This window comes from Heterodontus francisci, chromosome 14, assembly GCF_036365525.1.
Source record: "Heterodontus francisci isolate sHetFra1 chromosome 14, sHetFra1.hap1, whole genome shotgun sequence".
Lineage (NCBI taxonomy): Eukaryota > Metazoa > Chordata > Chondrichthyes > Heterodontiformes > Heterodontidae > Heterodontus > Heterodontus francisci.
The window spans coordinates 71,343,251-71,359,240 of NC_090384.1; the positions used below are offsets into that span (position 1 = coordinate 71,343,251).

At 40.8% G+C, this 15,990-nt stretch overlaps 2 protein-coding genes across 4 annotated transcripts in view; one reads left to right on the forward strand and one right to left on the reverse strand.

Moving 5' to 3' along the window:
- Positions 1-15,990, reverse strand: part of rag2 (recombination activating gene 2) — a 41,808-nt gene that overhangs the window by 12,746 nt on the left and 13,072 nt on the right. The window contains exon 1 of one of the 3 annotated variants that reach the window (XM_068046444.1): positions 11,611-11,629. The exons of the other annotated variants lie outside the window; for them this stretch is intronic. The gene's annotated coding sequence lies outside the window, so the exon portion shown is untranslated. Of the gene's footprint in view, positions 1-11,610; positions 11,630-15,990 lie in introns of those variants that run through there. 3 annotated transcript variants of the gene reach the window in all.
- iftap (intraflagellar transport associated protein) overlaps positions 4,407-15,990 on the forward strand; it is a 65,434-nt gene continuing 53,850 nt past the window's right edge. The window contains exons 1-2 of the mRNA XM_068045869.1: positions 4,407-4,452; positions 8,673-8,943. The gene's annotated coding sequence lies outside the window, so the exon portion shown is untranslated. The remainder of the gene's footprint in view (positions 4,453-8,672; positions 8,944-15,990) is intronic.

Sequence of the window (15,990 nt, forward strand, 5' to 3'; positions counted from 1 at the left end):
GGGTTTAGCGAGAGGGAGGAACTGAAGGAAATCAGTATTAGTAGAGAAATGGTGTTGGGGAAATTGATGGGATGGAAGGCTGATAAATCCCCAGGGCCAGATAATCTACATCCCAGAGTGGCCCTAGAAATAGTGGATACATTGGTGGTCATCTTCCAAGATTCTATAGACTCTGGAACAGTTCCTACGGATTGAAGGGTAGCTAATGTAACCCCACTATTTAAAAAGGAGGTCGAGAGAAAACAGGGAATTATAGACCAGTCAACCGGTAGTGGGGAAAATTCCAGAGTCCATTATAAAAGATTTTATAGCAGAGCACTTGGAGAACAGTGGTAGAATTGGACAGAGTCAGCATGGATTTACAAAAGGGAAATCATGCTTGACAAATCTACTAGAATTCTTCGAGGATGTACCGAGTAGAGTTGATAAGGGGGAGCCAGTGGATGTGGTTTATTTGGACTTTCAGAAGGCTTTCAACAAAGTCCCACATAAGAGATTAGCGTATAAAATGAAAGTGCATGGGATTGGGGGTAGTGTATTGCGATGGATATAAAATTAGTTGGCAGACGGGAAACAAAGAGTAGGTATAAACGGGTCTTTTTCCAAATGGCAGGCAGTGACTATTGGGGTACCGCAGGGATCGGTGCTAGGACCCCAGCTATTCACAATATATATTAATGATTTACATGAGGGAACTAAATGTAATGGCTCCAAACTTGCAGATGACACAAAACTGGGGTGGGAGGGTGAGTTGTGAGGAGGATGCAGAGAGGCTTCTGGGTGATTTGGACAAGTTAAGTGAGTGGGCTAATGCATGACAGATGCAGTATAATGTGGATAAATGTGAGGTTATCCACTTTGGTAGCAAAAACAGGAAGGCAGATTATTATCTGAACGGCTATAAACTGAGCGAGGGGAATATGCAATGAGACCTGGGTGTTCTCGTACACCAGTCGCTGAAGGTAAGCATGCAAGTCCAACAGGCGGTAAAAAAGGCAAATGGTGTGTTGGCCTTCATAGCAAGAGGATTCGAGTACAGGAGCAGGGATGTCTTGCTGCAATTATACAGGGCCTTGGTGAGGCCACACCTGGAATATTGTGTGCAGTTTTGGTCTCCTTATCTGAGGAAGGATGTTCTTGCTATAGAGAGAGTGCAGCGAAGGTTTACCAGACTGATTCCTGGGATGGCGGGACTGACCTATGAGGAGAGATTGAGTCGGTTAGGATTATATTTGCTGGAGTTCAGAAGAGTGAGGGGGGGATCTCATAGAAACCTATAAAATTCTAACAGCACTTGACAGGGTAGATGCAGGAAGGATGTTCCCGATGGTGGGGGAATCCAGAACCAGGGGTCATAGTCTAAGGATACGGGGTAAATCTTTCAGGACTGAGGTGAGGAGAAATTACTTCACCCAGAAAGTGGTGAGCCTGTGGAATTCGCTACCACAGAAAGCAGTTGAGGCCAAAGGATTGTATGTTTTCAAGAAGGAGTTAGATATAGCTCTTGGGGTGAAAGGGATCAAAGGATATGGGGAGAAAGCGGGAACAGGTTACTGAGTTGGATGATCAGCCATGATCATAATGAATGGCAGAGCAGGCTCAAAGGGCCGAATGGCCTACGCCTGCTTCTATTTTCTATGTTTCTAAGTTTCTTCTATCAAGCTTGTTGTCACCTGTTCTCTAATAACATTCCTTTGAAGAACTTTTGGATGTTCTACTACATTAAATAAAGACTTGCATGTATATAGCACCTTTTATGACCACTGGATGTCTAAAAGTGCTTTACAGCCAATTAAGTACTTTTGCATTGTAATTACTGTTGTAAAAAACATGACAGCCAATTTGCACTCAACAAGTTCCCACAAACAGCAATGTGATACTGACCAGATAATCTTTTTTTATTGTGCTGTTGATCAAGGGATAAATATTGGTCAGGACACTGGTGATAATTTCTCTCTTCTTCTTCAAAGTAATACCATTGGATCTTTTATGTCCATCTGACATGGCAGACAGGGCCTCGGTTTAACATCTCAGCCAAAATACAGCAGCTCCAACAGTGCATCACTCGCTCAGTCCGCACTGGAGTATCAGCCTTAATAACAGTGCTAAAGTTGTGGAGTGGGATCTCTCAACCTTCTGACTCAGAGGCAAGAGTGCTTCTGACTGAGCCACAACTGACACATATTTTCTACCATGCCTACCCACTGTTCGTTTTTAAAAATTTTTTTTAAATTGTGTGCTTGGAGTGCTTTGTGCTTTAGTCAAATCACACCCTCTCTGTACTAACACTTTCAGCATACCATTAACATACCGTTTGCCTTTGTTCCATGACCTTCTGGTCAGTTATTCTTTTAGTTTAGTTTAGAGATACAGCACTGAAACAGGCCCTTCGGCCCACTGAGTCTGTGCCGACCATCAACCACCCATTTATACTAATCCTACATTCCTACCACATCCCCACCTTCCCTATATTTCCCTACCACCTACCTATACTAGGGGCAATTTATAATGGCCAATTAACCTATCAACCAGCAAGTCTTTGTCATGTGGGAGGAAACTGGTTCTCCTTTATTAGACCATCCTTGTCCAAAGTGGCTGTTAATTTTCTCATGGGTTTTGTTTCTAAAAGCTTCCCTACCACCGACATTAAACTGACCGGCCTATAGTTGCTAGGCTTATCCTCCTCCCCTTTTTTGAAGAAAAGTATAATACTTACAATCCTCCTGTCTTTTAACACCACCCTTGTATTTAAGGAGGATTGGAAGATTATGGTCAGTACCTCTGCAATTTCTACCCTTACTTCCCTCAGCAACTTAGAATTGGGTGGCTTATCCACTTTAAGTACCTCCTCCATTTTTATCTCATCCAGTATCCCAGCAACCTCTTTGTGTGTACATGTTTAGTTTAGTTCAGAGATACAGCACTGAAACAGGCCTTTCGGCCCACCGAGTCTGTGCCGACCATCAACCACCCATTTTATACTAATCCCATATTCCTACCACATCCCCAATTCTCCCTATATTTCCCTACCATCTACCTATACTAGGGGCAATTTATAATGGCCAATTTACCTACCAACCTGCAAGTCTTTTGGCTGTGGGAGGAAACCAGAGCACCCAGAGAAAACCCACGCAGACACAGGGAGAACTTGCAAACTTCACACAGGCAGTACCCAGAATCGAACCCGGGTTGCTGGAGCTGTGAGACTGCAGTGCTAGCCACTGTGCCGCCCCATGTCTACAAAGAACAGGGTCCTGTGTATTAATGTATGTAACATATATATATATACACATTGCACCTTTTTCAACTGAACAAAATAACTGACAGCCATTCGCTGGTTCATTCCTCAGGGCAATGCCTTGACCAGAGTCAAGCTGCCTGGTTTCAATTTCAAACAAAGCTTGGCAGTTAACTGTCGGGTCACCATAAACTGGTGCATTCTCCATGACAACGCCTCTTCTATCAGAGTTCACTTGCCAACCAATCAGCACTCTCTTCTCATGCAAAATAAGTTGTTGTTTTCCCTTAAGTTGGTTATTCTTGCATATTATCCTGATGAGTGCAAGATGAAAAGCTTCGACAACATATCTCTATTTTCAGCAATTCTCAAACTTGGAAATATTACATTTGGTCCTCACATCCAAATCATTGATATATAGATTGTGAATAGCTGGGGCCCAAGCACTGATCCTTGCAGTACCCCGCTAGTGACAATCTGCCAGCTGAGAATGACCCATTTTTTCCTACTCTGTTTTCTGTCCATTAACAAATTCTCAATCTATGCCAGTATATTACCCTCAATCCCACATGCTCAACTTTGCTTACTCACCTCCTGTGCGGACTTTATCGAAAGCCTTCTGAAAATCCAAATACACCACATCCACTGGCTCCCCCTTATCTATTCTGCTGGTTACATCCTCAAAAAACTCCAACAGGTTTGTCAAACATGATTTCCCTTTCATAAATCCACTTTGACTCTGCCCAAACAAACCATTAAATTAAGTGTCCAGTTATCAAATCCTTTATAATAGATTCTAGCATATTCACTACTACTGATGTCAAGCTAACAAGTCTACAGTTACTCATTTTCTCTCTCCCTGCTTTCTTAAATAATGGAGTTACATTTGCTACCTTCCAATCTGCAGGAACCGTTCCAGAATCTAGAATTTTGGAAAATGACCATCAACGCATCCAGTATCTCTACATCTCATCAGAAAAGTCTGCTGCCCCCAATTGCTCCCTCAAGGTTCTGGAACCAAGAGTAATAGGGTATTCTTCCTCCGGCCCCCAATTCCAGTGGGAGGAAAGTGCCGCCTGGCCTTGTGGGAGTTGTAGTTCCGGAGCCCCGTCTGGAGGTGTGAGGCAGCGGACGACAGCTCCCACCCTGCACCGCGCCGGACGCACGGCGTTGCTAGGGGCCAGGAGGAGGAAGATGATTGTAGAGTCAGTCCAGTAAGTACAACCTGTTCAACGTACCAGCGCTGAAATGATTTTAAATTCTAGCAACGGGTCATTAACAACACGCTGCAACTTAGTTCCATCCATTTCTTGTCTAGGAATACTTGCTTTTAAACTCCCCGCCTGTAATAATACTTGCAGGAATATAGCCACCTATGGATGTCGGTGGTCGGTATGATCAGACTGCCCCAGGATCTCCTCCACATTTCAAACACAGCCCCAATCTCTTCCCCGACATTCAGAAAGGCACCTGGTGATCGTAAAACCAAACCCTAATTAGGAGTCGTTGCCTACAGTAAAGTGGATGGTTAAAGGATATGATGCAGCTGAGATCCCGTTATTATTTTTTCAAAAAAATTCCCATGGGTTCTAGTGAGTTCCAAGTGCCACTTTACTGTACAGAAGGAGGCCATATGCATTCTGAAAGAGTTATTCACTCAGTTTTAGTCTTCTGCTCGTCCCTGTATCTTCTTCAAATATTGATTTACTTCCGTTTTACCATTTAATATATATTCTTCCTTTACTCTTCCTACCAATGTGTGTCACCCTATATCTCTATTAAATTTCATCTGAAATCGAACCATTTGGTTTATTAATCTTTGTCATCCTGAAGTCATTCAGATCATTCTATTTTAATGTCTGTAAATTGATATTATGGCTCTATATAATGTATATGTGCCTGAATGCAGTATATGTAATACAGACCAATCCACACCACTGTTACATCCTCATACATTAACATGACTTTGATTTCTGCCCCAAGCTGCCACATTCCCTTTAATACCATGTGCCTTAATCTTATCCTGAAGTCTCTTATGTAATAGGTTATCAAATTCCTTTTGGGAGTCCCCATCTCTTATTTCCTCTAATGTACTCCATGATTTCCTCTATCCAGGTTAGTATTAATTCTGTCTTTTTTTAAGGCTGTTGGAAGCCTACCCCATCTGATGTTAGACTGGGTTATCGTTTAATGTGTATTACATTAGGAATACTCCTGTCCTTTGGCAGAACCAAACATCCTTGGATGTTTGAAAGACTATTCAGAGCCTCTGCTGTTTCCTCTCTGACTTCTTTACACATTCAAGGATGCTTGCCATCAGCACCCAACCAGTTTTCCACTTTTGAATCACAGTTTAGAATCACAGAATTGTTACAGTGCTGAAGGAGGCCATTCGGCCCATCGTGTCCGCACCGGCTCTCCAAAAGTGTAATTCACTCAGTTCTATTCCCCTGTCTTCTCCCTGTAAAACTGCACATTCTTCCTTTTCATACAACAGTCTAATTCTTTTTGAATGCTCCAATTGAACCTGCTTCCACCACACTCTCAGGCAATGCATTCCAGACCTTAACCACACACTGCGTGAAAAAGTATTTCCTCATGTCACTTTTACTTCTCTTACCAAATACTTTACGTCTGAGCCCTCTTCTTCTCAATCCTTTCACAAGTGGGAACAGTTTCTCTTTATCTGTTCTGTTCAGACCCCTCATGTTTTTGAATATCTCGATCAAATCACCTCTCATCCTTCCCTTCTCCAAGCAAAACAGTCTTAACTTCTCCAATCTATCTTCATAACATATGTTCTTCATCCCTGGAACAATTCTCGTGAATCTTTTCTGTACTCTCTCCGATGCCCTCGCGTCTTTCCTAAAGTGCGGCACCTGGAACTGGATGAAGTACTCCAGCTGAGACCGAACTAGTGTCGAATACAAGTTCAACATAACTTCCCTACTCTTATACTCTATGCCCCTATTGATAAAGCCCAGGATACTGTATGCTTTATTAACTGCTTTGTCAACCTGTCCTGCAACCATTAATGACTTATGCACACATATACCCAGGTCCCTCTGCTCCTGCATCCCCTTTAGAATTATACCCTTTATTTTATATTGTCTTTCCATATTCTTCCGATCAAAATGAATCACTTCACATTTCTCTGCATTGAACATCATCTGCCATCTATCTGCCCATTCCACCAACTTGTCTATGTCCTTTTGGAGTTCTACACCGGCCTCACAGTTCACAATTCTTTCAAGTTTCGTATCATTTTAATTATCCAAACATAGACCTGTAAAGGGCAATGAGGGGCAAGAGTTCCTAGAATGTGTTAAGGAAAATTTCAAACAGCAGTATGTGGCTAGTCCAATGAGAAAGAAGGCACTGCTTGACCTGGTTCTTGGGAATGAGGTGGGCCAAGTGGATCAAGTATCAGTCGGAGAACATTTAGGGGATAGTGATCATTGTACCATAAGGTTTAGGCTGACTATGGAAAAGGACAAAGAACAATCCAGAGTAAGAATAATTAACTGGGGGAAAGCCAAGTTCAATTGGGTAAAAATGGAGGTGCTGGGGTGAATAAATTGGAGTTGGCAGGAAAACCGGTAGCTGAATAATGGGCTACCTTCAAAGAGATAGTTCGGGCACAGTCAAGGTATGTTCTCTCAAAGGGGAAACAAATCCAGAGCTCCCTGGATGACAAAAGAGGTAGAGATTAAGATAAAGAAGAAAAAGTCTGCTTATGACATATACCAGGTAGAAAATACTATTGAGAACCAGGCTGAATATAGAAGGTCCAGAGGGGAAGTAGAAAAGCAAAGAGAGAGCATGAAAAGAGACTGGCAGCTAGCATTAAAGGAAATCCCAAAGTTTTCGGTAGAGATATAAATAGTAAGAAGCTGGCTAAAGGAGGAATAGGGCCGATTAAGGACCATAAAGGGGATCTACACATGGATGCAGAGGGCATAGCTGAGGTACTAAATGAATACTTTGCATCTGTCTTTACCAAAGAAGAAGATGCAACCCAGGCAATGGTGAACGAGAAGGTAATTCAGACACTAGAGGGGATTAAAATTGATAATGAAGACGTATTAGATAGGCTGTCTGTACTTAAAGTGGCTAAGGCATCAGGACCAGATGAGATGCATCCAAGGATACTGTGGGAAGTGACGGTGGAAATCGTGGAGGCAGTGGCCATAATTTTCCAGTCTTCCTTAGACTCGGGGGTAGTGCCAGAGGACTGGAGAATGGGAAACGTTACACTCTTGTTCAAAAAAGGGTGTAAAGATAAGCCCAACAACTACAGGCCAGTCAGTTTAACTTCGGTGGTGGGGAAACTCAGAATTATTTGGGACAAAATTAATAGTCACATGGAAAATGTGGGTTAATTAAAGAAAACCAGCATGGATTTCTTGAATTATGCTACTTTTTCAACACTACTTCCTTTTCTATCTTCTTGTACCTTTTCATCTCTACTGCCACATTCCTCTGTGAAAACAGAGCAAAGTATTCATTAAGTTTCTCTGCCATAAGATTTTCCTTTCTAATTGCCCTAGCCTACTGTGCTAATGTAATTTGTACATTTCAGCATTTTGCAAATACATTTTTGATATGGGCATTTCATTTTCCCTTCTGTATTCTAATATTGATGCATTTGCCCTTAGACTTGGTGTGTGTGCAGGCCTTAGAAAGTAGTATTTTGCAAAAACAAGTTTCTTGAGAAGTGAGTTTAAGTGTTCTCCTATAATACAGTTCATTGAAACATGGCCCTAGAGGTACTTGTTGCACAAAGAAATGATGTTAACCACAGGGCCACCTGTACTGTTGAGTAATTCAGTTTTCAGGTTTTGGTTGTAAGAATCCTGTTTGCTTTAAGAACCATTATTGCAGCACCTGTTCTTATAGTTAGTTCAGTAAAATTGACGAGGCCATGTCTCTATCATTTCTAGAATTGTACATTCCTGTTTCTAGAATTTATTTTTAACATGGAATTTAGAAGGAAATTCTCCAATTTTAAAGCAAATATTCCACATGAACATAGTCAGCCTATTAAATAATGGGCATTTGGTCCTCCACAATAACCACTGAATAGGAGAAATTGAGACCATGCTAAATCCTTAATGTTCTGAAGGTGTTTATGAAAATGCAAATTCCTCTTTTAGATGAGTAATGTATAATGAGAGGATTTTGGCTGCTTTTTAAAGTAATTAGCCTTATTCCAGGAGCACAGTGCTTTAACCATCTTTTTAGTTCTATCTGCAAGGTTTAAAACAACAATAGTATAGTTCCAAAACCTGAAATGCTGACGATTTTAATTGAGCATCTGTTCTTTAACATTTGTGTGCAAAAACAAATGATGAGGAAACCTACAGGATTTATTTAATGACATTGGTGAATTGGGTAGTTTGGCATTTATTTCAATGTGTAATTTCTTTATTAGGCCTAACTGAGCCTTGGCTCAGTTGTAGCACTCTAACCAGAGCCTTTTGGATGAGATTTTAAACCAAAGCTCCTCTCAACTGGATATAAAAGATCAACGGTACTATTCGCAGAGGAGTAGGAGTGTTCTTCTGGTGTCCTGGCCTAAAGACCTGCTACCCAACCCGAACCCGATGGGACCCGACGACGTGTCGGGTTCGGGTCAGGTCGCTCTTCCAGGTTGGGTCGGGCGGGGTCCGGGTCAGGCCGGGTCTGGGTCGGACACACACACAGTAAGTATTGGATTTTGATCTGCTGGTAAGTCGCAAAAGTTGAAAAGCCTACCTGAGCTGGGAGTCCGGATCGTCAAGGAGGGAAACTCTGAGTCTGCACAGTGCGCGAGTGAGCATCTCTATGATGTCATCATGCTAATGCTGCAGCTTCCTGCAGATTCAGTGTGGGAAGGTAGGTAAAGTGAACATTCTGGTGGCCGGGTCGGGCTCGGGAAAAAATGGAGGGACTCGGGCTGGGTTGGGTTCGGGTCCAATGTGGTTCTGTCGGGTTCGGGTGGGTTTTTTTTTCCGTGCCCTTAGCAGGCCTTTATCTTGGCCAGCATTTATTCCCCCCAACCAATTCCTCCAAGGGCTATAGGATGATACTTTCCCTGCTCAGTGCTGCTGTTGCAATTTTAATATTTGGATTTGTAGCATCCAGCTGTCCAAATAATCAGTTATGCTTTAAGTTTTGACTTTTATTAACCTCCAACTCAATTTTGATATTAGCTGTTTACCATTATTAAATCCTTCAGTAGTTTAAAGTGGGGACAGCAAACAGTTGATCTTAATGTTTTTCTTTTTGTAATTATATACAGTAAATCATGTAGTCTCCCATTCCTTCTGTCAGTCTATGTTTACTGGTTTAGGAGAAAAAGCACTCAGTGTTGCTCCTTGTTATTGGCACTTCATCAACATGATACAAGATAGTAGTAATCTCTGTAGCAGACGTAAATACTTCAATGTTGTTCAGACACTATTGCATTGTGATGTGTAAGCATGCTTTTAATACTCAAGTAGACCTTTTGCTGTCAGATAACGTTATGGTGAGTTACAGTGGGCTTGGCAATATAATCCATTTATGTTGGCTTTAAGTGAAGATGACAGTAATTGTATGAATGACACCTGATACTAATGTTATTCCAAAGCTGAATCAACAAGAAGAGGAAGTACTGCAGTTGATTTGATCTAAGATTTCTTTTTAAATTTCAGTACTTGATGTTCTGTCCAGTGGTTTAGCTGGGGCTTTTAGTGCTAATTACATCCATTGTCAGTTTTGAATGCCCATGACTGTAGAGATTTGAACATAGAGACTGTGTGCCGAGAAATATAGATTTGTTTTTTGTTTTCATGGTTAAAGATAATCAAGGTAGATTTGGCAATTAAAAATATTTCCCTTTAGCCTAAGTATTAGCTAAAATTTAATATTTAAGCAATATTTATGCTTACAGCAGTCTTTTCCCAAATTTATGACTGGTTTGGCTTTTGCATGTGGAGAGTTTGGAACCTTTGGTTACTTTATGCATGGAAACCTTTCAGATTTTTGCTATTTTAAAAAAAAGAAAACTGGCATATCTAGTTTGTTAACTGTATTAATATAAACAGAAGTTAGTTTGTGGGCTCTTCCTCCCAGATTCTCCTCCAGTTTTCTTCTTTGTTTTCCCCCCTCCTCAGAGATTCAGATTGGAGTACAGTTCCACGTTGGCCAGCTGCCTCCTGGTACTTTACCTACATGACCATTCTTCATGTATGAGCTCAGGCTTGACTATGGATAGGCATCATATATATCCTCTAATAGGCTAACATGTCCTGGTGAAAACAACTACAGCTATCATTTTAATGGGATTTGGATTGAATTCTGAGATAGCCACAATAGGAAACTAATTGATCTATTTTGAGAGTTTAAGTTCAAAATATTAGTTCCCTGACTGTGACCTAAGCAGGTTATAGGGCAACGAGATGACAGTATCTTATTGCATGGTTTTAAAAACTGGACAGTATAGATCAACTTGTACCAGAGGATATAACATAATCAAATTTAAATAAAAAAATCAAACTCATGTTCTCACAATCTAGGTTAAAAAAATGGTTGGTTGCCACTGTACATGGTTCATATTAAATCTATTTCAGTTCATCTTTTCTCTCTACCCTCTGCACTAAATGTATTTCAAGTTACCTTCGCTTTCCTCCAATAAAATGACAGCTGTGAAATATTATAGGTTTTTAATCAATATCTTTTCTGATTCCAGTTTTCCTTCGAATAAAACTTGAGTAGATTAGCTACCAGGTTATAGTATCTCTGATCCATTTTGCTGATTGCCTTATCATGCTTTGAACACAGAATTTGCACTTGATTGGTATTATGAATAAGACATTTGTATATTAGTAGAGCGTGGAGATCTTCACAGTATTTTTAGATGTAGAGATATAGGAAATATATCACTAATATGATCATTAGCTGTGATCACCTGTATAATATGATATTTCTGCCCCAGTCAATTTTCTGGACTGTGCCTATGTTTAAAATATGGTGATACTTTAGTGTTCTGACTTTCTTGTTCCTTCTCAATGCATAACATGATGTCATTAACAAAGTTTATTTTCTGTTTAACCAAAATATTACTGGATAAAATTTTATCAATCAAAGCATATTTAATTTTTTAGACTGTAGTAAATTATCTATGCAGAGGCTGGCTCTGATTATAATAACCCCTCGACCCACTCAGCAACTTTTCAATACTTCAAAAGTCTGTGATAAATCAGTCGACGATAAGAACCTTATTTAAAAACAGTAAATACTATAAATATCTACCCACATAATTGCTATTAGCTGGATTAATCACTGCATCCTTACCTACAATATGAATGTAGTTCTCAATTCTAATCAGTTTCTTAAAACTTTATTACCTGCACAGTACAACGCACTTCAGGAGACTGAACTTGCTTGTAGAATTAGAAGGTGCCAAACATTTGGTAAATATGTAGCATTCAGGCAACGTAGGAGATTTTTGAGAGTTTACAGCTGGGTGCAGATGGTACCAAGCACCACCCTGAAATGTGTAACTGCTGGTGCACAACAGATGCAACGATGACGTGGTATGTTTTAAATGTGCAAGATAATACATCTATGCATACACTGTTATATCTCTGCAATGTCTAATCTTAAATCCTTTATAAATATTCACATCCTCCCAAAATGTTATAAAATCCTCCAAAGTAAATTCTCTTGGTTAGTTTTCTTACTGTTAATTTCATTTTAAATTAAAACTGGGGCTTAAATATTAGGGTTAGAGTTTCTGTTCGTTTACGGTAGTAATATCAGGGCAATCCAGGCAAAATTGGACAAAATACTTGGGGAATTTTAAACGTGAGTTACACCCGAAACCACTTATGTTTTTGTTATCTGCGATCCTTTACTCTGGTTCGATATTCAATTTGTCTGGATCAGGCCCCACCCACAAAACTGGCCATGCCACAAGCTCAAACTTGCGAGATTCAACTGATTGTGCTGTTTGGGAATGCCCTTCAAATTGTGCTCATTTTCTTAGATGCACAGTCACTCGTAGTCACATTTTAAGTTTTTCATATCAAGAAACTGATGTGCACATCAATTAAACTAGTAAATGGTTCAGTATAGTCTTTTAGAGTCACTTTTAGTGATTTAAAATCAGGTTACTTACAGGTGAAGTACTGGACACCCTTATTGCAAGTGCTTATTTTGATGATAAACTCATTTTTAGTTCTATTATTAATACTGCAACAGGTTACCACTCTTAAATATATCAATGAATACTTTTTAATGGAAAGAAAAGAAACAATTACATTCTATTTTGCTGCCAGATTGTGTTAGTTCATTGATGTTTTTACATTTGTGATTAGGCAAATTCATTTTAGCAGAAACCTGAACTATAACCTAACCAGAGCAATTCAGAGTGCATTGTGGCCACAATTTCCTGATTACGCCCAAAGTGGAAATTCTACTCCAATTTAATATGATTTCTAGTAAAACATTTTTAAAAAGAAAATTACCCAATATTGCTGTATGCTGTGGGAGTTGTTTGTATTATAATGCAAGTTCATATTAATGTTTATTCAGTAACCAGACATAAACAGATGTTCAATTGATAACTCAGCATAGAGGTAAATAGATAATACATGGGGCTCAGGATTAGTCCTGAAAAGCATTGTGCTCTTATATAATCATAGAATAGTTACAGTGCAGAAGGAGGCTATTCAGCCCATTGTGTCTGTGCTGGCCCTCTGAAGGAGCAATTCACCTAGTTCCACTCCCCATCTTCTCCTGGTAGCCCTGCACATTCTGCCTTTTCAGATAATAATCCAATTCCCTCTTGAATGCCTTGATTGAACCTGCCTCCATGACACTCTCAGGCAGTGCATTTCAGATCTTAACCATTTGCTGCGTGAAAATTTTTTTCCTCATGTCACCATTACTTCTTTTGCCAATTACCTCAAATCCATGCCCTCTGATTCTTGATCCTTCCACCAATGGGAACTGTTTCTCCCTATCTACTTTGTTCAGACCCATCATTTTTTTGAATACCTCTATCAAATCTCCTCTCGACCTTCTCTTCTCTAAGGAAAACAATCTCAACTTCTCCAATCTATCTACATAACTGAAGTTCCTCATCCCTGGAACCATTCTCGTGAATCTTTTCTGCATCCTTTCTAACGCCTTCACATCCTTCTTAAAGTGTGGTGTCCAGAACAGGATGCAGTACTCCAGCTGAGGCTTAACTCGTGTTTTATTTAAGTTTAACATAACTTCCTTGCTTTTGTATTCTCTGCTCCTATTGGTAAAGCCTAGGATGCTCTATGTTTATTAACCATGCTCTCAACTTGTCATGACACCTTCAATGATTATGCACATATACACCCAGGTTCCTCTGCTCCTGCACCCCCTTTATAATTGTACCCTTTATTTTATATTGTCTCTTTGCATTCTTTCTACCAAAATGAATCACTTCACACTTCTCTGCATTAAATTTCATCTGCCACTTGTCCGTCCATTCCACCAACCTGTCTATGTCTTTTTGGAGTTCCACACTATCCTCCTCACATTTCACAATACTTTCAAGTTTAGTATCATCTGCAAGTTTTGAAATTGTTCCCTGTACACCAAGGTCTAGGTCATTAATATATATTGAGAAGAGTAGGGGTCCTAACACTGACCGCTGGGGAACTCCTATATAAACCTTCCTCCAGTCCAAAAAACAACTATTAACCACTAACTTACTGATGAAAGGTCACAGACCTGAAACGTTAACTTTTCTTCTCTGTCCACAGATGCTGCCAGACCTGCTGAGAATTTCCAGCACTTTTTGTTTTTATTTCAGATTTCCAGCATCTGCAGTATTTTGCTTTTATTATATTAACGACTACTCTCTGTTTCCTGTCACTCAGCCAATTTTGTATCCATGTTGCTACTGTCCCTTTTATTCCATGGGCTCTAACTTTGCTGACAAGCCTATTATGTGGCATTTTATTAAATGCCTTTTGGAAGTCCATGTATACCACATCAACAGCATTACTCTCATCAACCCTCTCAGTTATCTCATCTTGATTATTAATTGTATAGAATTCATAGAATGACTGTAAATATAATTTGGGGCTTCTGATGGCAACATTCTTGATTTGTTTTCCACAGAAATAGTCACAATGTTTTATTAGACAAATTTGCTAATACTTAACCATTCAATAATTGGGCGGCACGGTGGTTAGCACCACAGCCTCACAGCTCCAGTGACCTGGGTTCGGTTCTGGGTGCTGCCTGTGCGGAGTTTGCAAGTTCTCCCTGTGACCGCGTGGGTTTCCGCCGGGTGCTCTGGTTTCCTCCCACAGCCAAAGACTTGCAGATTGATAGGTAAATTGGCCATTGTAAATTGCCCCTAGTGTCGTGTAGGTAGGTAGGTGGTAGGAGAATGTTGGGATGTGGTAAGGAATATGGGATTAATGTAGGATTAGTATAAATGGGTGGTTGTTGGTTGGCACAGACTCGGTGGGCCAAAGGGCCTGTTTCAGTGCTGTATCTCTCCATGATCTATGATCTAATAATTGCAAATTGGCTAGTTGAGTGAAAATAGGCTGTATTTAGTGGCATCAGTATTCCTGACCAGAATGGAGATTGACAGGGAAATTACCCTTCATCACGTGTGGAGACCACACTCCTGGAAGTGACTGGGATTGATTTTTATGCAAATAATTTATATTATATAACTATTCTATTTTCCTATTTCTTATGTTCTTGGCAGATTTTTGGGTATTAAGGGAAATGGGGATAATGCAGGAAGGTGGAGCCATGAACATGTTGAATTGCGGAGCAGGTTTGATGGCCAAATGGCCTTCTGCTCCTATATTTTAAGTTCCTATGTATTCACCGCCCACAGCATTTTGCTGGAGAAATCACTTTTCTTTTATCTGGAGAAGTTGCTGTAGTTTCAGACTGTTCCAGAGTTCTGTTTCCTGCAGTTTGCAGAGACTCTTTTTAAATAGACTCTGTAAATGGACTTTGTTTGCATTGCTGTTTGTTGAATAAATATAATTTGTTTGCTGTAAAATATATTTGCGTTGAGTCCTGCCATAAGTCTGGCCCTGCCTCCAACTCATTGGCTGATATAGTGGTGTCAGTAGACATGCTGGTGCAAAAGTCTATAAAACTCAAATAAGGGAATAAAGGCACACTTAAGCTTATTTAATTATTTCAAAAGTGACAATAACAACGGTTGGAATTTTACGGGTGTTCCCCGCCCGCTCGTTTGGGGCCCGTAAAATTCGCTGCAATTTTACGTGGGGCAGTGGCAAGAAAGGGCCAGCCAAATCAAGGCCCATAAGTGGGATTAACTGGCCTTTAAGGGCCTCCTCCCTGTACCCTCGGTGGCCGGATGGCAAAGGCCTCAAGAATTCCTCCTGGTAAAACCAGGCGGCCTTCTTGCGGGCTGGGTAGGTTGGGGGGGAGGGGGTGGGGCGCCCTCCTGATCGGGTACCCTGTGCCCGACGGTGGGCCAACCCTGAAGCCCAAACCACCCCCAATGTACAACACTTCCACCCCCAACCAATACCCCCCCTTGCCTCGCCTGGGCCTGGCCGATTATCCCTGGCAAGGTTCTAAAAACGTACCTTTTTTCCAGGGCAGTCCTTCCTATTGCCTCCGATGGCTGGGTGTAGTCCCAGCAGTGGCCACCATTCCCTATGGTGCTGCTGGGACGAAGAGCTGCCAGCCACTGATTGGCTGGCAGCTCCAATAGGTGTGACCTCCTGCCTCAAGGAGGT